Source organism: Tachyglossus aculeatus, chromosome 2 (genome assembly GCF_015852505.1).
Source record: "Tachyglossus aculeatus isolate mTacAcu1 chromosome 2, mTacAcu1.pri, whole genome shotgun sequence".
In the NCBI taxonomy this organism is placed as follows: Eukaryota; Metazoa; Chordata; class Mammalia; order Monotremata; family Tachyglossidae; genus Tachyglossus; species Tachyglossus aculeatus.
In genome coordinates this window covers 101,050,496-101,075,087 of record NC_052067.1, presented here as the reverse complement: position 1 = coordinate 101,075,087, position 24,592 = coordinate 101,050,496, and the positions used below count along the sequence as shown (strand labels likewise).

Here is a 24,592-nt window from a genome sequence, read left to right as displayed (position 1 = left end):
CTGTGTGCAGAGCACCACACAAAGTCCTTTTTTAAAATGGTGTCAGTTAAGTGCTTACTATATGACAAGCCCTGTTCTAAGCACTGAGGTAAATACAAATCTATCAGGCCGGACACAGTCCTTGTCCCACAAGGGACTTTCAGCCTAAGTAGGAGGGAGAACAGGAGAGGACAGTAAAGTTGGTAGGCATGATCCCTGCCTTCTAGAAGCTTTCAATCTACACATTAAATTAAATGGAACGCAAGAGCCAGGTGTCTGCCTTTGCAATCAGATAACTCCCCAGAGTGCCAATCAGGAATGTGCTCATGATTGATTGATTTTTCTACATCCCTCTTCGATCTAAAACCTGCAGACAAATGTTCCAGCACTTGGCTAGGTGTCCTCTTCTAACTTATGGCTTGTTCAAAAAAAAAAGTTTTTTTCCCCTCTTTATTCACCTAGAATCAGGATATATTTGGCACCTTCACCTTCAGAAAATAGATTCTCAAATTAAAATAAGCTCTGCCACTTTCATATACTTCCCCAATTCCATATTTCATTGGTGAGGAAATGTCTGTTTGTAAACGTATCTCTAAACACACAATCACGTTTCAGCACTTACATCTTTTCAGGTCTATGAGCTTGTAATATATAGTACCAGAGTAATCAGTCAGTGGTATATATACCTGTATATATGTATATATGTTTGTACATATTTATTACTCTACTTATTTATTTATTTTACTTGTACATATCTATTCTATTTATTTTATTTTGTTAGTATGTTTGGTTTTGTTCTCCGTCTCCCCCTTTCAGACTGTGAGCCCACTGTTGGGTAGGGACTGTCTCTACATGTTGCCAACTTGTACTTCCCAAGCGCTTAGTACAGTGCTCTGTACACAGTAAGCACTCAATAAATACGATTGATTGATTGATTGATTGATTGATTGGTATTCATTGAGTTCTTACTGTGTGCAGAGCACTGAATTGAGCACTTGGGAGAGTACGATACAATCCCTGCCCACAAGGATCTTACAGACTAGATGGGGAGATAGATGTTACACTGAATTAAAGATGGAAATGTACATAAATGCTGTGGGGGGTGGTGAAAATCAAAGTGCTTAAGAGGTACAGTCCCAAGTGCATAGGTGACACAGAAAGGAGAGAAATAAGTGAGGGTTTATTAGTCCCCCAAATTTCCACAAGCTGCGTAGGGTCCTGCTGTTGGTCTGTTGTTCTTAAATTCAGTGTCTGGAAATAATTGGAATTGTTTGATAAAGGTTTCTTTGCAAGGTAGGTTGCTAAGCATCTAAACACCTCCATGACCTCCACTGAGACACCATCTCTGAATTTATACTTGTGTTAGTGGAAAGAGGACAGGGCCCGAGAGTCAGGAGACCTGGGTTCTAATTCCTTCTCTGCTACCTGTCTACTGTGTGAACACAGGCAAGTTGCTTACAGCGTGGTTCAGTGGAAAGAGCACAGGATTGGAAGTCAGGGGTCGTGGGTTCTAATCCTGGTTCCGCCACTTGTCAGCTGTGTGACTTTGGGCAAGTCACTTAACTTCTCTGTGCCTCAGTTACCTCATCTGGAAAATGGGGATTAAGACTGTGAGCCCCACATGGGACAACCTGATCACCTTGTATCCCCCAGTGCTTAGAACAGTGCTTCACACAGAGTAAGTGCTTAACAAATCCCATCATACTATACATATTCTCTGTGCCTCAGTTTCCTCTGTAAAATAGGGATAAAATACCTGTTCATCCTCCTTCTTAGAGAGCCCCATGTGGGTCAGAGACTGTGTCCAGACTGATTATATTGTATCTATCTCAGCATGCAAGCACAGTGCTTGGCATGTAGAAAGCACTTCTGAAATAATATTTTTATTATTAATAATAGTAAACAATAGAGGTTGTGGCTGTAGCTCCAGCCTCCTGCAGAGCCTCAGGACACCAGGAGCTGAAAGGCTCCTCTCATTCCCTTCATGGCTGCTGAGAGGCGATCAGTCAATCAATCAGTTGTATTTATTGAGCACTTACTGCGTGCAGTGTACTAAGTGTTTGGGAGAGCACAATACAACAGAGTTGGCAGGAACATTCCCTGCCCACACTGAATTACAGTCTAGAGGGGGAGACAGACGTTGATACAAACAAAGAAATTACGGGTATGTATGTAAGTGCTATGAGGCTGAGGGAGGGGTGAATAAAGTGCTTAGTACAGTGCTTTGCACACAGTAAGCACTCAATAAATATGATTGAATGAATGAATGAATAAAGAGAGCAAGTCAGAGTGACACAGAAGGGAGTGGGAGAAGAGGAAATGAGGGCTTAGTCAGGGAAGGGCCTCTTGGAGGAGGTTTGCCTTCAATAAGGCTTTAAAAATGGGGAGAATGATCATCTGATATTTAGAGGGAAGGTGTTTCAGGTCAGAGGCGGAATGTGAACGAGAGTTCTTGGGGGAGATAGAGGGGATGGAGGTACAGAAAATACATTAACATTAGAGCAGCGAGGCGTTTTGGCTGGGTTGTAGTAAGAGAGCAGCAAGGTGCGGTAGGAGTGAGTAAAGCGAACTGAGTCCCAGGTGGCTCAAAGCCCCCTTATCATGGGGCTCCAGAATCTGCTGCCCTCACCAGAGCCCCAGGACCCCAAGTGCCAAGGAGGGTTACTTTTACAACTTCGAGGACCTGGATTCTAATCCCCACTCCACCATTTTTGTCTGCGTGACCTTGGGCAACTCACTTTACTTCTCAGCGCTCTCATCTGCCAGATGGGGATTAAATGCCTGTTCTCCCTCCTTCTAAGACTGCGGGACCTGATTATTTTGTATCTATCCTAGTGCTTAGTAAAGTGCTTGGCATGTAGAAAGCGCTTAATGAATACCACAATTACTATTATTATTTCTTCTATTACCTGTCTGCTTTGTTGACTTTGTTTCTTACTCTTTACAGTCATGGTTACCATTGTCTTTACCTCTCTTCTCCACCCAGATTGTGAGCCCCATGTAGGAGACGGACTGTGTCTGACCAGCCATGTTTACATCTACCCAAGTATTTAGCACAGTGCTTAGCACATAGCATCCCCTTACAACATATACCATTAACTATTGCAGGTCTTCTAACTGCCATTACTGCTAACTGCTGTACTTCCCAAGAGCTTAGTACAGTGGTCTGCACACAGTAAGCACTCAATAAATACGATTGAATGAATGAATGAATTAAGGCCTCTAAACAACAGAAGGGTCCATATTACTGTTCCTGTGTTCCTGGCTATAAACCAACCATTCAACTGTGGTCTAATGGAAAGAGCACAGGTCTAGGAGTCAAAAGAACTAAGTTCTAACCCCAACTCCACCACTTGTCGGCTGCGTGATCTTGGTCAAGTCACTTCACTTCTTGGTGCCTCGGTTCCCGCATCTATAAAATGGAGATGAAGAGTGTAAGCCCCATGTGGGACATGGACTGTGTCCAACCTGATTAGTTTGTATCCACCCTGGCGTTTAGTGTGGTGCTTGGCACAGAGTAGGTACTTAACAAAGACCATTTTTTACATAAATCAATCATCAATGGTATCTATTGAGCTCTTACTATAAGCTCACTGACTAGACTGTAAATTCATTGTGTGCGGGGAACAAACTTTCCAACTGTCGTAGTGTGTTGTCCCAAGTACTCGGTACAGTGTTCTGTATATAGTGAGTGCTCAGTACAATTGAATGATTGATTGATTGTGTGCAGAGCACTGTACTAAGCATTTGGAAGAGTATACTACAACAGAGTTGGTTGACGCAACCAATTCCTGTCCACAAGGACCACCGCGAGCACCGCTTCGGTCTAGCGCATCGCTGGCCAAAACCAGCCAATTCCTGATCATCAGTCCTCTAGACTTTAAGCTCTTTGAGGACAGGGAATGTGTCAGTTTATTGTTATATTGCACTCTCCCAAGAACTTAGTGCAGTGCTCTGCACACAGTAAGCGCTCTATAAACTCAAATGCTGGCTCTCTCCCATGACTCAACTTTGATTAGATGCTCCTGGCTACACTGGTGCTGTGCCCCCTCCCTCGCCCCTACTTCCCTCACCTCACCCCTGACTCAGAACGAACAGGTGAGCCCTCTCTCAGTTATCTTTTCTGGCCAAGCGGGCATGAAGGACAGAAAAGAAATAATGATATTTTAATAATGCGGCATGAAAGTTATGCCCTGCCCTGCGAATTCTGCAGGATCAAAACTGATTCAATGCTTTCCAGGCAAGATACACTAGGACATTTGAAAGAATGTTGGGCACAGAGATGACCTTCAGTTGTGTTGCAAAATAAAGCAGGTAGCAATTTAAAGATTGCATTCAAACCACAACTCTGCTCTTTAAATAAAACAGTATTTAAAGTTTTCTTTAAACATCCCGCAGAACGGTATAGGGAGCATTGGAACATTTGGAGCAGAAATAGAAATAAAATAACATTTCTAAAGTCACTCACACCTCCCCCCTCCACCTCCCCCATTAGGGTTTCTCTCCGGTCAGTCAATCAATCAGTTTATTGGGTACCCACTGCGAGGTTACCATGGTTTGGGGTCGCTTTTGGAACCAGAGTGCTGTACTGCATGTTTCTTGTATAAGGGTAACATGTTGCTTGGAACTTTCTGGGTACAGAGTACTGTTCTGAGTGTTGGAGAGCATGCAATCAAAGTAGAGCACTGTACTAAGTGATTAGTGTTGCTGATGAGACGACATGACCATGGACAGGCATACTGGCTGCTTTACTGCACTTCTCGCTGCTGCATAAATACAAACGTAGTTTTGCATTTTTACTGTTGCTAAGTGAAATCAGTTTGGGGAAAATTCCATTATCTGGGGAACCAGATCTCTCCAGAAGGGTAGAGCTAGACAGCAAACAGATGCAACATGAAGTCTTTGGTATATAAACATGGATCTCATATTACTGTTATTTTTTCTGGGCTGGAAGACACAGTATTGAGCAGGGAGGCAAAGCTAATGATGCCCCCGACTCTAAGGGCCGGAAAGATTAAGTCCAATCATGAGAAAAATCATGTCTTCCTTTAAATGTCTTCTTTTAAACACTTGCTTACTCCACAATTTGGAGCAGAGAAACTGTAGACCACCCCTTTTTCCTGGAAACACTATCAAACCTTGGTTTCACTGACACTGCCCTCTTCTCATTCTTCTACCTCTCTGACCACTTTATCTGGGGCTTTCTCAATAGCTCCTCCTCTGCCTAACTCTGGGGGTCCCTCACAGATTGGTTCCGGGTCCTCTCCTAGTCTCTATCTACACACACTCCCTTGGAAAATACATTCACTCTCATAGCCTCAACTACTGTCTCTACACATATGGCTTCTAAATTTACCTCTACTGACCTCCTTCTCTCCAATCTCACACTTTCTCTTTCCCTCAGGTCATCTCTACCTGGATATCCTGTCATCACCTCAAACTTAACGGGTCCTAAACCGAACTCCTCATCTTCTCTCTTACTCTCTTTTACCCCATTTTCCCACCATTGTAGACATCACCATTGTTCATCCTGCTTCACAAGCCACAACCTTAGCATTATCCTTGACTCACCTCTCTCCTTCAACTTTCGTATTTATTCCATCAGTCACTAAATTTTGTTGAGTCCATCTCCACTCCATCTGTAGAATTTGCTACTTACTCTCCATCCAAGCTGCTACTATACTGGTTCAAGCATTCATCATATCCCATCTCAACCACTGCATCAACCTCCTCACTGACCTCCCTGTCTTCTGCATCTCCCCTTGCCAGCCTGGATTTCACTATGCTCTCTGGATCTTTTTTTTTAAAATATGTTAAGCATGTCTTCCTATTCCTTAGGCACCTCCAATGTTTGTCCATACATTTTTCCATTAAACAGAAACTCCTCCCCATTGCATTCAAGTCCCTCAATCATCTTTCTCTCACCTCAATCTAGCCCATACGCTTCACTCCTCTAATACCATCCTACTCGCTGTCCTTTGCTTTCTTGTCTCTCACCACTGACTCCTTGCTTATGACCTCCCTCCTGCCTATAATTCCTCCCATCCTCATTTCTGACAGACAGCCACTCTCCCCATTTTCAAAACCCTACTGAAATCCTATCTCCTCCTGAAAGCCTTCTCAGACTAATCTGTCACTCTCCAACCCCATTTTCCCTCCCTGCCGCCTCTTCCATGCACTTAGTCCCATCCCCCAAAACACTTAGGTACTCCCCCCAAACCCCACACCCAAAACACCTTTGTACATATCCTTTTACTCTACAATTGCCCCTACTTGTAGTTTATTTTAATGTCTGTCTCCCCCTGCTCAGATTGTAAATTCCTTGAGGGCAGGGGCCATGTCTACTGACTCGTACTCTCCCAAGTGCTTAGTACAGTGCCCTCCATGAGAAGCAGCATGGCCTAGTGGTAGAGCACAGGCCTGGGAATCAGAAGGACCTGGGTTCTAATCCCAGCTCTGCCACTTGTCTTCTGTGTGACCTTGGGCAAGTCACTTCACTTCTCTCTGCCTCACTTACCTCATCTGGAAAATGGGGATTAAGCCTGTGAGCCCCATGTGGCACAGGAACTGTGCCCAACCTGATTAGCTTGCATCTACCCCAGCAATTAGAACAGTATCTGACACATAGTAAGCACTTAACAAGTAACACTATTATTATTATTAAGGCTTTATATGTTTTTAAATTTGACCTCCTCTTCCTATGATTGAGATTACAGCTGAATCACTCTGTCCCTCCTTTATCTTTATCGCCTATACTTATTTTGATCTAGATACACTGTTTCACTACTAAGCACTGAGAAAGACAGAGTGCCTAAACTAGATCAGTCAGTATTTATTGAGCACTTACTATGTGCAGAGCATTATAATAATAATGATAATAATAATAACAATAATAATAATAATGGTATTTGTTAAATGCTTATTATGTGCCAAGCACTGTTCTAAGAGCTGAGGTAGATACAAGGTAATCAGGTTGTCCCATGTGGGGCTCACAGTCTTAATCCCCAGTTTACAGATCGGGAACTTAAGCACAGAGAAGTAAAGCGACTTGCCCAAAGTCACACAGCTGAGAAATGGCAGAGCCGGGGTTAGAACCCATAACCTCTGAATCCCAAACCCATGCTCTTTCCACTGAGCAATGCTGCTTCTCATTATACTAAACACTTGTGAGAGTACAGTACAACAGAATTGGCAGACATGTTCCCTGACCATAATGAGCTTACAGACTAGGAGGGGGGACACCAAATTGCTGACTTGTATGAAGACATCAAACGCAGGGCACCTAGCTGTACACTTCACAAATGGAGGGAGAGCACCATTTTGTCAGGGTAAGGGAGAAAGAACCATAAACTCACCGGTAATATGTGTCAGACGATTAATGCAGGTTATCTTTACCATTTTACATTGTAAGCCTCTGGGATGGAAGGTGACAAATGACATATAGGGTTCAGGAGAGTTCTCTGCTGAAGGAGGAGAATTTGAGTGTCTCTGGGACCTGGCCCAAAGACTATTTCTAGTAGTTTGTCATTTGGAACAGGGAAGGTTAGGAAGGTTATGTTGATATACGATCTTTCATGCTCTGAACTTTTATCACCACCACTGAGATGGCCCCGTGACTTTCATTAACGGTAAGCAGCTCCCGCTCGAGACTGAAGAGGGAAATTATCACCTAGCATCTTCCGACCCGAAGCATAAAGAACGGCTGGAATTTAGAGTGGCTTGAATATTAAATCAGATTCTTCCATTGTTCATTGGAAATAATGCCACCCCAAATTTACCAGTCTAAAGGGAATCCGGCGTAAAGGGATTAGAGCACTCAGGGACAGACAAGGTCATACGAGCGGATGAGCTAATGAGAAAGCGTTTGACAGTTTGCATACTGGGCCAGTGGTGTGTTCTGGGAACGACCACTTTGAGAATACCAAGAACCGAATTTTGGAGGTCCAAAGTTATCCGAAAAGGAATGTGCCCTGAAGAGGAGAAATGAAACTCCTATCTCACCTCATTGCTTTTAACCAAAGAAATCCAAGAATAATCAAGGTGCTGTTATTGCTCTGAAAATAAGAATCTCTTATATAGAAGGGGTAATCGGTCTTGTTGTAACTCCAAAGAAACACCTCATTGTAGCAGAGTAAATGTATCGTGCAGAAGCACTTTGGGTGGGAAGAAGAGGGAGGAGGGGAAAGAGTGGAGGCTTGGATGATGGGACCCTGAATAATTGAGAATTGGTCTGTTTGGAATTCTCCCTGTCCAACTCTTCCTTCCTTTAAAACTGTCATTAATGTCACCCTAGTTCATCTCCCCCTGGTCATTCTGGGTTTCACTGGCCTCAGCGTCATCCATTTTTGGGTAGGGGCGATCAGACCAGATTAAAATTTAGTTGTCGTGATATAATGCTGGCATAACCTTACTGTTATAGATCTTCAGACCCTGACCCCTTGGCATTCTGGGTCAGTCCCATGGTCTATCCCCAACAGGGGTACCAGGACGCTCAGAAGAGCCATGCATTGGGTGCCCCCCAGGATCCCCATCCTCATGGTTACAGATGAGCCATGCAACACCCCCAATTCTCTCCTCTTCATCCCTAACATTCTCACCAGTGACTCAGCATGGATGAGCTGAGAGTCCTCTAGACAGTAAGCTCATGGTGGGCAGGGAACATGTCTGTTTATTGTTGTATTGTACTCTCCCAAGTACTTAGTACAGTGCTTTGCACACAGTAAGTGCTCCATCAATCAATCAATCATATTTATTGAGCGCTTACTGTGTGCAGAGCACTGTACTAAGTGCTTGGGAAGTACAAGTTGGCAACATATAGAGACGGTCCCTACCCAACAGTGAGATCACAGTCTAGAATGGGGAGACAGAGAACAAAACAAAACATATTAACAAAATAAAATAAATAGGATAGCTATGTACACGTAAAATAAATAAATAAATAGAGTAATAAATACGTACAAACATATATACAGGTGCTGTGGGGAAGGGAAGGCGGTAAGGCGGGGGGGTGGAGAAGGGGAGGAGGGGGAGAGGAAAGAGGGGGCTCAGTCTCGGAACTCAGTAGGGCCTTGAAGGGAGGAAGAGAGCTAGCTTGGTGGATGTGTGGAGGGAGGGCATTCCAGGCCAGGGGGATGACGTGGGCTGGGGGTTGATGGCAGGACAGGTGAGAACAAGGCACGGTGAGGAGATTAGCGGCAGAGGAGTGGAGGGTGCGGGCTGGGCTGTAGAAGGAGAGAAGGGAGGTGAGGTAGGAGGGGGTGAGGTGATGGAAAGCCTTGAAGCTGAGGGTGAGGAGTTTCTGCCTGATGCGCAGGTTGATTGGTAGCCACTGGAGATTTTTGAGGATAAATAGGATCGACTGACTGACTACTTGTCCAATCCACCTAGAAGCTACCGGTGTTCTCTGTCCCCACAGCTTCCAGTTATTCCTAGAGTATGGATAGCCTCTCCATCAGACACACATGGCCCAGTGTGGAACGGGCACAAATGCTGTAAATTCTCAGGAAGAAGAGTGAACATGACCACGGACCATGCTGTCCAAGCAGGCCCTCTAGGCCAGTTTTCCAAATGAAGAGGATCTGTTGACCCTCAAAGCCTGGTGGTGACTCCGGAAGCCATCTTTTGCTGTAGGCAGGTAACATGTCTATCAGTTCTGCTCTACTATAGTCTCCCAAGTGCTCAGTACAGTGGTCTGCACACAGTAAGCATTCAATAAATACCACCGATTGATTGATTAAATAGTATTTATTGAGAGCTTACTGTGTGCAGAACACTGAACTAAACACTTGGGAGAGAACAATATAACAGATTTGTAGAAATGCTCTTTGCCCACAAGGTGCTTACAGTCCAGAGGGGGAGACAGACATTAAAATAAATAATGGATATGTACATAAGAAGTGTGCAGCTGAGGGTGGGATGAATAAAGGGGACAAATCCAAGTACAAGTACAAATCCATCCTCCATGATGTCTGCTCTAGCTTGCAAAATAGGAACTCTCTGTTAAAGAATCCCTAAGTTTGTCAGTTAGGAGACATTTGTCTAGCTGTTCATGGTTTACTTGGGTTTTTGCATTCAATTTTAGGTGTTACAACTCATGCTGCCATTTCTCAGTAAACTGAAGGTCTTCTTTTATCCATGAATGGTGGTGATAATTTAATAACAATAATGATAAGAATGATGATGATACTGATAATAACACTGATAATGATTGTGGAATTGGATAAGTGTTTACTATGGGTCAAACATTATAAGCAATGGGGTAGAGTACAATGAGATCAGACACTATCTTGTTCACCATGGGGCTCACAGTCCTAGGGAAATAATCAGTCAAGAAGCAGCGTGGCTAGAGAAGCAGCGTGGCTCAATGGAAAGAGCATGGGCTTTGGAGTCAGGGGTCATGGGTTCAAATCCCGGCTCTGCCAATTGTCAGCTGTGTGACTTTGGGCAAGTCACTTCACTTCTCTGTGCCTCAGTTCCCTCATCTGTAAAATGAGGATTAAGACTGTGAGCCCCCTGTGGGACAATCTGATCACCTTGTAACCTCCCCAGCACTTAGAACAGTGCTTTGCATATAGTAAGCGCTTAATAAATGCCATCATTATTATTATTAATCAAGCAAGCAATGATATTTATTGAGTGACTACTGTGTACAGAGCCCTGTACTGAACACTTGGGAGAGTACAATATAATAAAGTTGGCAGACACATTCCCTGCCCACAAAGAGCTTACTGTCTAGAGGGGGAGACAGTCATTAATAAAAATCAATAGTTTATGACATATAATTTAAAGAGAGGCACATAAATTCTGCGGGGTTAAGGGTGGAGTAAATATCAAATGACCAAAGGTCACAGATCCAAGCACATAGACAATGTAGAAGGGAGAAGGGGCCAGGGAAAAGAGTCCTTAATCCGGGAAGGCCTCTTAGAGGAGATGTGACCTTAATAATGCTTTGAAGGTGGGGAAGAATTGTGGTCTGGCACATATGGAGGGGGAAAGAGTTCCAAGCTAGAAGGAGGATGAGGGAGAGGGGTCGGCGATGAGATAGATAAGATGGGAGCACAGTGAGTAAGCTGGCACTAGAGTGAAGTGTGTGGGCTGGGCTGAAATAGAAGATCAGAGAGGGAAGGTAGGAGGGAAAAGCTGACTAAGTGCTTTAAAGCCAGTGGTAAAGGAGTTTCTGTGGATGAAGAACCATTGGAGGTTTTTGAGGAGTGGGGAAGCATGGACTGAATGTTTTTGTAGAAAAATGATCCGGGAAGCAGAATGAAGTATGGACTGGAGTGGAGAGAGACAGGAGGCAGGGAGGTCAGCGAGGAGGCAGATAAAGTAGTCAAGGTGGAAGAGGATAAGTACTTTCATGAGCGTGGTGGCAGTTCAGATGGAGAGGAATGGGAGGATTTTAGCAACGTTGTGAAGATCGACCAGACAGGATATGGTGACAGATTGAATATGTGGGTGGAATGAGAGAGAGAAGTGGAGGACACACCGAGGTTATGGACTTGTGCAGTAGGGAGGGAAGTAGTATTTTACAAGGGTGATAGGAAAGATAGGGTGTGGACAGGGATTGGGACTGAAGATAAGGAGCTCAGTTTCAGACATTTGGAATAATCAATCAATCAATCAATTGTATTTATTGAGCGCTTACTGTGTGCAGAGCACTGTAGTAAGCGCTTGAGAAGTACAAGTTGGCAACATAATCCCTTATTCTATTTAGTGCTTTTATTGCCAAAGCACTTCAACATTAATCTAGCTGAACATTGTTCTCACAGCACCACTATGAGATAGGGGAAAGGGACAGCTACATTATCTCCATTTTACAGACGGAGAAACTGAGGCATAGAGAGGCTAATTGGCTTGCCCATGGTCACCCAGCAGGCAAGTGACAGCACCAGGTCTGGAAACAGAGTCCTCCAACAACCAGACCTGTTCTCTTTCCATCCCATCACATTGCTTTACATCTCCCACCAAACTGCTTTTAAAAGATATGAGTTAAACTTGAAAGAACCCAAAATTTAACTGAAAAAGGTCTTTTCTTAAGATTTTTTTCCTGCCCAAATATACTGAAGTCCACCCTAATTCTGTCATAGTGGACTTTGGTTGATTCAATCATATTTGTTGAGAGCTTACTATGGGTAGAATTACTGTACTAGGTTCTTGGGAGAGTACAATTTTAAAATAGACACATTTCCTGCCACAACATGTTTTAGCACATTTATGTATTGATGATGTGCCTCTCCACTGGAAATAAGAGAATCAACACATGTTTTGGAAGTTATATCTGAAGAGTTTAGGTAATTTTAAATGTCCTAATTTCTGAGGGAATTCCCTTTCCCCTCCTCTGTAATGCCTCCTCTGGCATTCTGTGGGTAAGCAACCTCCTTGACTGGTTTTTGCTCATCTCTGGTGTGAGTGCCAGAATTTGCTCTCAAATCAAGATCTGGATTTGGCTTATTGTTGGACTGACGTTGGGGTGCGATCCTCTGGATTAACAAGGAGCCAGTAGGCACTTTCAATTCATTTTTTTGTCTTCCCAGGTCAACAGATCCATCATTCAGTGACATCTCTTCAATAGCCACTGGGAGCAAATCACTGTATTAAGTGCTCTGGGAAGATATGTGCTCCCTGCCATTGGCTTTAAAGCACTCAATCTCCTTGCCCCCCCACGTCACGTCGCTACTCCCCTACTATGGCCCAACCCACACTCTTTGCTCCTTTAATGCTAACCTCACTGCATTTCCATCTTGTTTATCTCACCACTGACTTCTCACCCATGTCTGCCTCTGGCCTGGAATGCCCTCCCTTCTCTCAATAATAATAACTATTACGGTATTTGTTAAGTGCTTACTAGGTGCCAGGCACCATACTTCAAACTGGAGTGGATATAAGTAAGTTCAGTTGGACACAGTCCCTGTCCCACATGGGGTTCGCAGTTTCAATCCCCATTTTACAGATGAGGTAACTGAGGCACAGAGAAATGAAGTGACTTGCCCAAGGTCACACAACAAACAAGTGGTGGAGCTGGGATTAGAAGCCATGACCTTCTAACTTCCAAGTCCATGCTCTATCCACTATTCCATTCTGCATCTCTATCCAACTGACACTGACTCCACCAACCTTCAGAACCTCATTGAAGGTACATCTCCTCCAGGACGCCTTCCCTGACTAAGCCTTCCTTTCCTCTTCTCCCACTCCATTCTGTGTCATCCTGACTTGTTCCCTTTATTCAGTCCCTCTCCCAGCCCCACAGCAGTTATGTACATACCTGGAATTTATTTGTTTATATTAATGTCTGTCTCTCCCTCTAGACTGTAAGCTTGCTATGGGCAGGGTATGTGTCTGTTTATTGTTGCATTGTAGTCTCCCAAGTACTTATTACAGTGCTTTGCACACAGTAAGCTCTCAGTAAATATGACTGAATGAATGAATTAATACAATATTACAATATAATAGACACATTCCCTTCCCACAACCATGTTGTGGGGTTGGGGGGCTATTCAAGAGAGCAAGTCAGGGTGATGAAGAAGTGAGTGGGAGAAGAGGAAAGGAGGGCTTAGTCAGGGAAGGCCTCTTAGAGGAGATGTGCCTTCAATAAAGCTTTGAAGGAGGGGAGAGTAATTGTCTGCTGATAAGAGGAAGGGTATTCACGTGGGAGAGAGTTTGGCAGTGAGGTAAGATAGAGGTACAGTGAATATGTTGGCATCAGAAGAGTGAAGTGTGAGGGCTGGGTTGTAGGTGAAGAGCAGTGAGGTGAGGTAGAACGGAGCAAGGTGTTGGACTGCTTTAAAACCAATTGTAAGGAATTTCTGTTTGATGCGGTGGTATATAAGTTTTCCTCAAGAACACTTACAATGCAGATGTTTGAATCATAAAAATAACAGAAAAATAAACCCCATTTTACATAAATCTTAAAAAAAATTTACCCATCTCCAAGTCATGTGTTGGATTCCTGCATGGCTCCCACTTTACTAGGGAGCAAAAAATGATAATCAGAATTGAACCAGCTCACAGAGAAGGTCACGTTACGAGGAGTCAAAGTTGCTCTCCACAAACTAGCGAAATAAATGAAATCTAATCCTTGTTGGTTAGAGTCTTTCCATATCGCTTCTACTCTGGAGCTCAGAACTGTTTCCTGATGGAAAAATTGAAGGGCAGAACTGATTTGCAGAGGGTCAGCCGGGGGGTTCAGTCAGAGGGCAAGGACAGAAGTCATGTGATCTATCCCTCAGCCCATGATTTTATTCAACAGATGACACCAGGCATTCCCTGTGCCCGGGGCTTTGAGAGAGAAAAGTAGAAAAAGGGTTCCTTCCAGAGCTAACGGCAGCAAACCATAGTGGACAAAGCATGGGAGTCAGAAGGTCATGGGTTCTAATCCCAACTCTGTCATTTGTCTGCTCTGTGACCTTGGGCAAGTCACTTTACTTCTGTGTGCCTCAGATACCTCATCTGTAAAATGGGGATTGAGACTGCGAGCCCCACGTGGGATATGGACTATGTCCAACCTGATTAGCTTTTAACTAACCCAGTGCCTGCCACGTATAGTAAGCACTTAAATAACATTATTATTATTATTATTATTATTATTATTATTATTATTATTATTATTAAGTGAGGCAGAGACAACAGTTGTCTTGCTTTCCACCCAGTCATCAGACTCCCAGGGAATCAAGAACTCATGGCTGCGTGAAGCACTTGTCTCTGGCTGGACATGAATGAAATTTTATGGTTGTTTCGAAGGTAGTCCCACCCTCTCAGGGTCGTACCTGGAGAGTTCCCAGTACTCTACTAGTCTTGACTACTGGAGGGAGAGTCAGACAGAGGTATATCTATTTCATTCCTAGCTTGGCCAGCAAGTGGCTAGCAAGTGGAAGGCAGTCTGCTACAAGTCAAAACTCACCCATGCTGGGCAGCAGCAGCATGGGAGAGAATCAAGGGCGAAGACTCAGGTTTACTGCATGGAAGGAGGCCATGGTAAACCACTTCCATCAAGAAAACTCTCTGGTTACACTATCAGAAGGATTGCAGATGGAGATGGGGCGTTCTGGGAGAGATGTGTCCATGGCAACGCTATGGGTCGGAGACGACTCAACGGCATAAGACAAGAAGGAAGTCCAAGAGTCTGAATGCAGTCCTCCTACTTAGACTGTGATCCCCATGTGGGACATGACTACCTTGTATCTACCCCAATACTTAGTACAGTGCTTGTCACATACCGAGCACTGAAATAATACCACAGTTATTACTGTTGTCCTTGAAAGTCCCTGAAATAAGAGCTCTGGGAACTAGGGATGGAATTTGCCATTTGGCCGGTTACTACCAATCAACTGATCAGTGGTATTTCCTGAGCACTTACTATGCACAGAACACTGTACTAAGCATTTGGGTGAGTACAGTAAGCTTACAATACAGTGGATGCTTCACCATTCATGCTGAATCAAACCACCAAAAGATTTAAACCTTCTACAGGACAGAATGGGTAATTTAGTGTTGAATTCTGCCAGTGTGAGTGGAAACCAGAATATTAATAATGATTTGAAATGACACAAGAAGTGTTCAATCACTAATGTTTCACTTGCTTATGAAAAAGACACAGCCAGTTTAAATTAAAATCGGCTTCATAGTACATAATTACTGCATCATTCTTATCACGTCTACATTACAATTAGATGTATTTTACAATTTCCACATCATGCAATAATATTCTAAGATCTTCAGGAGAACAAGTATGGCCTAGGGGAAAGAACACGGGGCTGGTAGTCAGAGGACCTGGGTTCTAATCCTGGCTTTGCCACATACCTGCTGTGTGACCTTGGGCGTCACAACTTCTCTGTGCCTCAGTTTTCTCATCTGCAAAATAGGGATTCAATACCTGTTCTCCCTCCCACTTAGACTGTGAGCTCATGTAGAACCTGATTATCTTTTGTCTACTCCAGTGCTTAGTACAGTACTTGGCACATAGTAAGTGCTTAACAAATGCCTCAGTTAGGTTCAAGAAAAATGTTCCTGCCCAGGGAATCCATGATACAACTCACCATAAACTCTGATCCACTTAAAACTCTCATAATCCAATCTCCTTCTAGTTGCTTGTAGGCTAAAGGATGAATTCATTTATTCATTCATTCATTCATGCTTATTGAGCACTTACTGTGTGTTAAGCACTGCACTAAGCGCTTGGGAGACAACAACAACAACAACAGCAGACACATTACCTGCCCACAAGGAGCTCACAGTCTACAGGGGAATTCATTATTGGGCACTCCATAATGTCAGAAACTACACAGATAGGAATGTTAATGCAGCAGACAATCTTCTAGCCAGTGGTTAAAGAGATGCTTTATGACAGGAGACTTGAGATTGATAGAAGCTAGAGAGAAGCAGCAACATCAAAATTATGCTTTCAATTTGTATCTCTAGTCTCATTCTTTCACTTATGGGTATATTGGAAAATTTAGATCCACTTATCTCCCTCTTTAGAACGTAAGCTCCTTGAGGGCTGGGATATTACCTTTTACTCTTTTGGCATATTACCAATAACCTAGTAATAATAATAATAATAACAATGATGGCATTTGTTAAGCGCTTACTATGTGCGAAGCACTGTTCTATGCGCTGGGGGGATACAAGGTGATCAGGTTGTCCCACGTGGGGCTCACAGTGTAAAATGGGGGTGAAGACTGTGAGCTCCCTGTGGGACAATCTGATCACCTTGTAACCTCCCCAGTGCTTAGAACAGTGCTTTAGGCCTGAACCGATAAGCGGGCGTGACTCTGCCGGGACTTTGGGGGTGGCTTTTGGGCTGGGTCATTCATTCATTCAATCGTATTTATTGAGCACTTACTGTGTGCAGAGCACTGTACTAAGCACTTGGGAAGTGCAGATTGGCAACATATAGAGACGGTCCCTACCCAGCAGTGGGCTCACAGTCTAGAAGGGAGAGACAGACAACAAAACAAAACATATTAACAAAATAAATAGAATAAATATGTACAAGTAAAATAAATAAATAGAGTAATAAATATGTACAAACATATATACATATATACAGGTGCTGTGGGGAGGGGAAAGAGATAAGGCAGGGGGGGATGGGGAGGGGAAGGAGGGGGCTCAGTCTGGGTTGCTGAAGGAAGTGATATACCTGTATATATGTATATATGTTTGTACATATTTATTACTCTATTTATTTATTTATTTATTTATTTATTTATTTATTTATTTATTTTATTTGTACATATCTATTCTATTTATTTTATTTTGTTAGTATGTTTGGTTTTGTTCTCTGTCTCCCTCTTTTAGACTGTGAGCCCACTGTTGGGTAGGGACTGTCTCTATATGTTGCCAATTTGTACTTCCCAAGTGCTTAGTACAGTGCTCTGCACATAGTAAGCGCTCAATAAATACGATTGATGATGATGATGATGATGAAGTGATGGGAAGCCCTCACCTCATCAGCTGTGCGACCTTGGGCAAGCCATTTAACTTCTCTGTGCCTCAGTTACCTCATCTGTAAAACAAGGGTTGACACCATGAGCCCCACGTGGGACAACGTGAATTCCTTGTATCTACCCCAGTGCGTAGAACAGTGCTCAGCACAAAGTAAGTGCTTCACAGCTGTCTACCTGTTTGGTTTTGTTCTTTCATTCATTCATTCATGTATGTTGCCAACTTGTACTTCCCAAGCGCTTAGTACAGTGCTCTGCACACAGTAAGCGCTCAATAAATACGATTGAATGAATGAATGAATGAATGAATGAATGAATTCAGTCGTATGTTGAATGAATTTTGTTGTTTCCCCCTTCTACACTGTGAGCCCGTTGTTGGGTAGGGACCGTCTCTATATGTTGCCAATTTGTACCGTCCAAGTGCTTAGTCCAGTGCTCTGCACACAGTAAATGCTCAATAAATACGATTGAATGAATGAATGAATGAGCAAATCCCATTATTATTATTTATTATTATTAATTATTATTATGGCTGAAGGGGGAAACTCTTGTTTCAGCAGCTGAATGGGCGAGCTTCCTATTTGGTTAGGTTTTTATTTTGGACCTCATAACTCGCCAATACTTATGAACGTTTCCAGTACTTGAGTGGTTTTCTTTTTCCCCTCTATCCCACTCCCCCTTTCCTGCTCCTCCTTTGCTTTCCCAGACTTGCCGTTTTTTCCATTTTTACTGTTTTCTCCCTCTCTTCCTCTCACCCTTAACTGAATTCACTCTTTCTCTGCTTCGTCTCTGCCTCCAAGTTTGCTTTTTATCTCTAGACTTTTTATCTTCTAGACTGTGAGCCCGCTGCTCGGTAGGGACCATCTCTATATGTGGCCAACTTGTACTTCCCAAGCGCTTAGTACAGTGCTCTGCACACAGTAAGTGCTCAATAAATACCATTGAATGAATGAAAAGCACTTAATAAATGCCATTTAAAAAATCCCCATTTTACAGATGAGGTAACTGGGGCCCAGAGAAGTGAAGTGACTTGCCCAAAGTCACACAGCTGACAAGTGGTGGAGTCGGGATTAGAACCCATGATCTCTGGCTCCCAAGCCAGTGCTCTTTCCACTGAGCCACGCTGCTTCTCTACATACTTTGTATGTAGAAGGCTCCTAGTACGAAGTTCTGTACCTGACAGGCATCCAACTTGACAACCTGATCAATCAATCAATCAATCAATCAATCGTATTTATTGAGTGCTTACTGTGTGCAAACCTGGCTTCAGAAGGTACCACAGTACACTGCAAATGGTAGGTGTCTGATTGATCAATTGCTCAATCAATCGGTGGTATTTACTGAGCACTTACTGGGTGCAGAGCACTGTACTGTACTAAGTGCTTGAGAGAGTGCAGTATAATAGAGTTGGTAGGCACGTCCCTGCCCACATGGAGCTTACCGTCTAATAATAATAACAATGATGGCATTTATTAAATGCTTATTATGTGCCAAGCACTGTTCTAAGTGCTGGAGGTAAATACAAGGTAATCAGGTTGGACACACTCTAGAGGGGGAGGCAGACATTCAAATACATTGCAGATATATACCTAAGTGCTGTTGGGCTGAGCATGGGTACATAAAGGATAGGAATCCAAGTGCAAGGGCAGTGCAGAAGGGATTGTACTCCCCAAGCGCTTAGTACAGTGCTCTGCACACAGTAAGCGCTCAATAAGTACGATTGAATGAATGAATGAATTGAAAAAAGAAGTAATGAGGACTTAGGAAAGGCTTGATACGGTGTCCCGCAAACAACTGACATCCAGTACAGAGCTCTGGTGGGTCTGCTGGGCCTCAGTGGTGGTCTTCTGGGTTTGAAGGAGAAGGGAGTTTCAGACTGGAGGGAAGGATATGAGGAGTAAGTCAGCAGCTGGAGAGAGGAGAATGAGGAGCAATGGGAGATTGGCTTGAGAGGAATGAAGCATACAAGCAGGAGTGTAATGGGAGAAAAGAGAGGATCAATCAATCAATCAATCAATCAATCATATTTATTGAGCGCTTACTGTGTACAGAGCACTGTACTAAGCGCTTGGGAAGTACAAGTCGGCAACACATAGAGACAGTCCCTACCCAACAGCGGGCTCACAGTCTAGAAGGGGATACCTTCTAGGATACCTGGGATTAACAAATACCATTATTATTATTATTATTTTGTTAAGTATCTCCCCCACTATACTGCAAGCTCTTTGAGTAAGGACTGCGCCCACCAACTGCGTTATACTTTTCCAAGCACTTAGTCCAGTGCTCTGCATGTAGTAAGCCCTCAGTAAAAACCTCAGTGATTTATTGATTGGTTGATGAGTGACCACAGAATTCTGATATAGACCACTGAGTGACCCAAATGGAAGATATCCATCAGTGATGGTGAGTCCATTGTGGGCAGGGGTTGTCTCTGTTGCTGAATTGTACTTTCCAAGCACTTAGTACAGTGCTCTGCAACAGTAAGCGCTCAATACATACGATTGAAAAATGAATGAATGAATGAATGAATGAATTCAGCAGATACTAATGTTGATCATGACAAAAAATCAAAAACGCACTTGCTTTAAATCTCTAAGAGGCTTTTTGTTCTTTTCATTCACAATCACACTTTTAGACTGTGAGCCCACTGTTGGGTAGGGACTGTCTCTATATGTTGCCAACTTGTACTTCCCAAGCGCTTAGTACAGTGCTCTGCACACAGTAAGCACTCAATAAATACGATTGATTGATTGATTGATCACAGTGCCAAACAGGGAAAAATTAGGGTGCAGAACGTTAAAGGCTGCTCAACCACCACCCCATTATCCTTCGCCACTACTGTCTAAAACTCTTCTTGATGGTTTGGATACACTGTTGCCTCCACTTCTTTTCGGTGGCCTAAGGGATAGAGCACAGGCTTGGGAGTTAGAAGGATGTGGGTTCTAAACTCCGCTCCACCACATGCCTGATATGTGACCTTGGGCAAGTCAGTTCAATTATGAGAAGCAGCGTGGCTCAGTGGAAAGAGCCTGGGCTTTGGAGCCAGAGGTCATGGGTTCAAATCCTGGCTCCGCCACTTGTCAGCTGTGTGACTTTGGGCAAGTCACTTCACTTCTCTGGGCCTCAGTTACCTCATCTGTAAAATGGGGATTAAGACTGGGAGCCCCCCATGGGACAACCTGATCACCTTGTATCCCCCCAGCACTTAGAACAGTGCTTTGCACATAGTAAGCACTTAATAAATGCCATTATTATTATTATTATTATTATTATTATTTTGTCCCGCTAAAATCTGGTTTCTCTCTACCAAGACCTCACTCTCCAAGGTCCCCAGTGACCAGTTTTTTTGGCCAAATCTAATGGTCTCTACTCTCTTCTAATCCTCTCTGACCACTCAGCTGCCTTTAAAAGCTACATACAAAAGTGCTACGGGAGTTGTGAATATCTAAGTGCTGTGGTGATTGGAAGTGCTGGGGGAGCAGTTGGTTGGGATGGATAATAATAATAATAATAATAATGGTTTTTGTTAAGCACTTACTATGTGCAAAGCACTGTTCTAAGTGCTAGGGAGCATACAAGGTGATCAGGTTGTCCCACGTGGGGCTCACAGTCTTGATCCCCATTTTACAGATGAGGGAACTGAGGCACAGAGAAGTTAAGTGACTTGCCCAAAGTCACACAGCTGACAATTGGCAGAACAAGGATTTGAACCCATGACCAAGGATTTGAACCCATGACCTCTGACTCCCAAGCCTGTGCTCTTTCCATTGAGCCACGCTGCTTCTCACATATTGGAAAGCTATGTGGCCTAGTGGATGGAGTTGGGGCTCCAGGTCAAAAGAATCTGGGTTTGAATCCCACTTCTGCCACTAGGCTGTTGTGTGATCTTGGGGAACTCACTTAACTTCTCTGTGCCACAGTTACCTCACCCGTAAAATGGAGATTAAGGCTATGAGCCTCATCTAGGACATGGACTATATCCAACCTGATTAGGTTGTATCTACACGAGCATTTAGTACAGTGTCTGGCACAGAGTAAATGCTTAATATAAAAAAATGTAGGGTGAGGAGATGAGAAATGACTAGTCCGTCAGGGCAGCCCTCCTGGAGAAGATGTGATTTCAGAAGGGAAGAGTTTCACTTCGTTTCCCATTTCAGAAAATGGGAAGAGTGGTGGTTTGCTGGGTTTGAAGGATAAGGGAGTTTCAGACAGGAGGGAAGGGTATGAGAAATAGGTCAGCAGCTGGAGAGAGGAGAATGAGGAACAATGGGAGATTGGCTCGAGGAATGAAGCATGCAAGCAGGAGTGTAAAGGGAGAAAATAGAGGATAGCTAGTGGGTGTGAGAACTGATTGGATTGACTGCCTTAAATCAATCAGTGGTATTTACGGAGCACTTGCTGTGTGTAAAGCACTGGACTAAGCACTTGGTAAAGTACAATACAACAGAGTTGATAAACACGTTCCCTGCCCACAATGAACTTGCAGTCTAGGGGACTGTAAGGCAGTGGTCAGGAGTTTATGCATGCTCGGAAGAGGAATAGGAAACCATTGGAGTTGTTGAAGCATTACTTTAAAACCCTTCTGAAATCTCACCTACTCCAGAAAGCTTTCCTAGATTACGTTTTTTCTCCCCAGGTTACATCTTCAGAACTCCTTAGCTTCCACGGAAACCTTGTTCTCCCCCTGACTTTCCCATCACTGTAGATGACACCACCATCCTTCCTGTCACACAAACCCGTAACCTTGGCATTATCCTTAACTTCTCTCTCTCATTCAACCCACATATTCAATCCATTACAAAAATCCTATTGCTCCCACTTTCACAACATCTCCAAAATCTGTGTTTTCCTCTCCATCCAAATTGCTACCATGTTAATACAATCACTCATCCTATCCTTCCTGGATTACTGCATCAGCTTCCTTGCTGACCTCCCAGCCTCCCAGCACACTTCACTCTGCTGCCCAGATCGTTTTCCTACAGAATTGTTCAGGACAAGTTTCCCCACTCCTCAAAAATCTCCAGTGGTTGCCCATCCACTTACACATCAAACAAAAACTCCTTGCCAATGGCTTTAAAGCTCTCCATCACCTTGCCCTCTTACCTCATCTCGCTACTCTCCTACTACGACCCAGCCCATGCATTTCACTCCTCTAATGCTAACCTTCGCGCTTTGCCTTGATTTAATCTGTCTGGCTGCCAACCCCTCTCCTTCGTCCTGCCTCTGTCCTGGAACACCCTACCTCCTCAAATTCAACAGACAGTTACTTTACCCACTTCAAAGCCTAATTGAAGGCACATCTCCTCCAAGAGGCCTTTCCTGACAAAGCCCCACCTTTCCTCTTCTCCCACTCCCTGCTGCATAACCCTGACTTTTCATTCATTCAATCGCATCCCCCCTCCCAGCCCCACAGTACTTATGTACATATCTGCAATTTATTTATTTATATTAATATCTGTCTCCCCCCTTTAGACTGTAAGCTCATTGTGCCCATTTATTGTTTTACTGTACTCTCCCAAGCACTTAGTACAGTGCTCTGCCCGCAGTAAGTGCTCAAAAAATACTTCTGAATCTTCTCTTCTATCATCCCAGGCCTTTTGTACATATCGATTTACATACTTTACTATTTAAGAACTTCTGTCTAACTAAAAATTATTAAAATTATTATGTGTGAGTCTCTCTTGTTACACTGTGGGCATGGATTATGTCTGCTTTGTGTATTGTACTCTCTCCAAGTGCACACAGTAGTTAGGTGTTCAATAAAAGCAGCTTGGCCTAGTGCTATCAAAGGGGAGTCAGAAGGACCTGGGTTCTAATTCCAGCTCTGCCACTTGTCTGCTGTCTGAGCTAGGGGAAGTCAGTTCAATTATCTGGGCCTCATCTGTAAAATGGGGATTAAGACTGTGAGCCTCATGTGGGACAGGGTCTGTGTCCAACCTGATTAGCTTGTAACCGCACCAGCACTTCAAACAGTGCTTGGCACATAGTAAGCACTTATATCACAGTTATTGTTATTATTATTTATTGCCTAATTGTGCCAGGGATGAGGTAGGCATACTCTGCTTGGGAAATTGGGGAGTGTCCTGGTCAAGAAGTAGGATTGAGGGATTAAAGCTTAAAATTCATGTTAAACTTTCATAAAACATGAACAAATAACTCTTCCTGGCAAGAATCTAGAAGGCTCCCCCCATGCCTGTCTTCCCCCGGCAATGGGGGATCATTACCGCCTTCCCAGAAATATGGAACCTCCTTTTTTTGGGATATATTTTCCAAAACAGAAGATTCTTATCTCTTGGGAAGAATTAGGTTAGTCAGGGGTGGGGTGGTTATTTCTGGTTCTCCCTGTCTCAGTCTCTCTTTGTCTCTGGTTCTCGTCTGAAAAAGAAAATCTAGGGTAGGGAAAGGTAGGGAATAGAGAGACGTAGTGATTTTGCTGTGCTTGCCCTAGCTGCTTGGTAGACAATTGCCGACACTGGAAAAAACCTAGGCCTTTTCTAAACTGCTGCTACCAAGTGACGAATAACTGCGAGGGGAAAATGCAACAGGGCATCACTCCTTGCTATCCATCTTTCTTGTTCGTAACATCTCAGGCAATGGAATTGAAGTGTCTCTTCTTTCATGAGGTTACCTTGTTTACCATCAGATACAGATCTTCAGATTTACTCAACTGGGGTCACCAGGGGTACATATCTGTAGCAAACTGCTGGATGTGGGGAAAGAAAGGTTCTTACAGAAGCAGGGAGGTGATTTTTTGCATCTTGGAGCTCTGGTCAGTGAGAGCCGACAAAGCGTGAACATTTGGCTGCTGCGGTCTTGCTCAATCAATCAATCAATCAGTGGTATTTACTGAATCAATCAATCAATCGTATTTATTGAGCACTTACTGTGTGCAGAGCACCGTACTAAGCGCTTGGGAAGTACAAGTTGGCAACATATAGAGATGGTCCCTACCCAACAGTGGGCTCACAGTCTAGAAGGGGGAGACAGAGAACAAAAACAAACATATTAACAAAATAAAATAAATGGAATAGATATGTACAAGTAAAATAAATAGAGTAATAAATATATTCAAACATATATACATATATATAGGTGCTGTGGGGAAGGGAAGGAGGTAAGGCGGTGGGGATGGAGAGGGGGAATGCAGAAGAATGCATAGTAGTAACAACCTCCCA

At 43.5% G+C, this 24,592-nt stretch overlaps 1 protein-coding gene across 1 annotated transcript in view; it reads right to left on the bottom strand.

Annotated features, from left to right (window-relative positions):
• Positions 1 to 24,592, bottom strand: part of HS3ST5 (heparan sulfate-glucosamine 3-sulfotransferase 5) — a 140,137-nt gene that overhangs the window by 36,667 nt on the left and 78,878 nt on the right. The window lies entirely within an intron of this gene.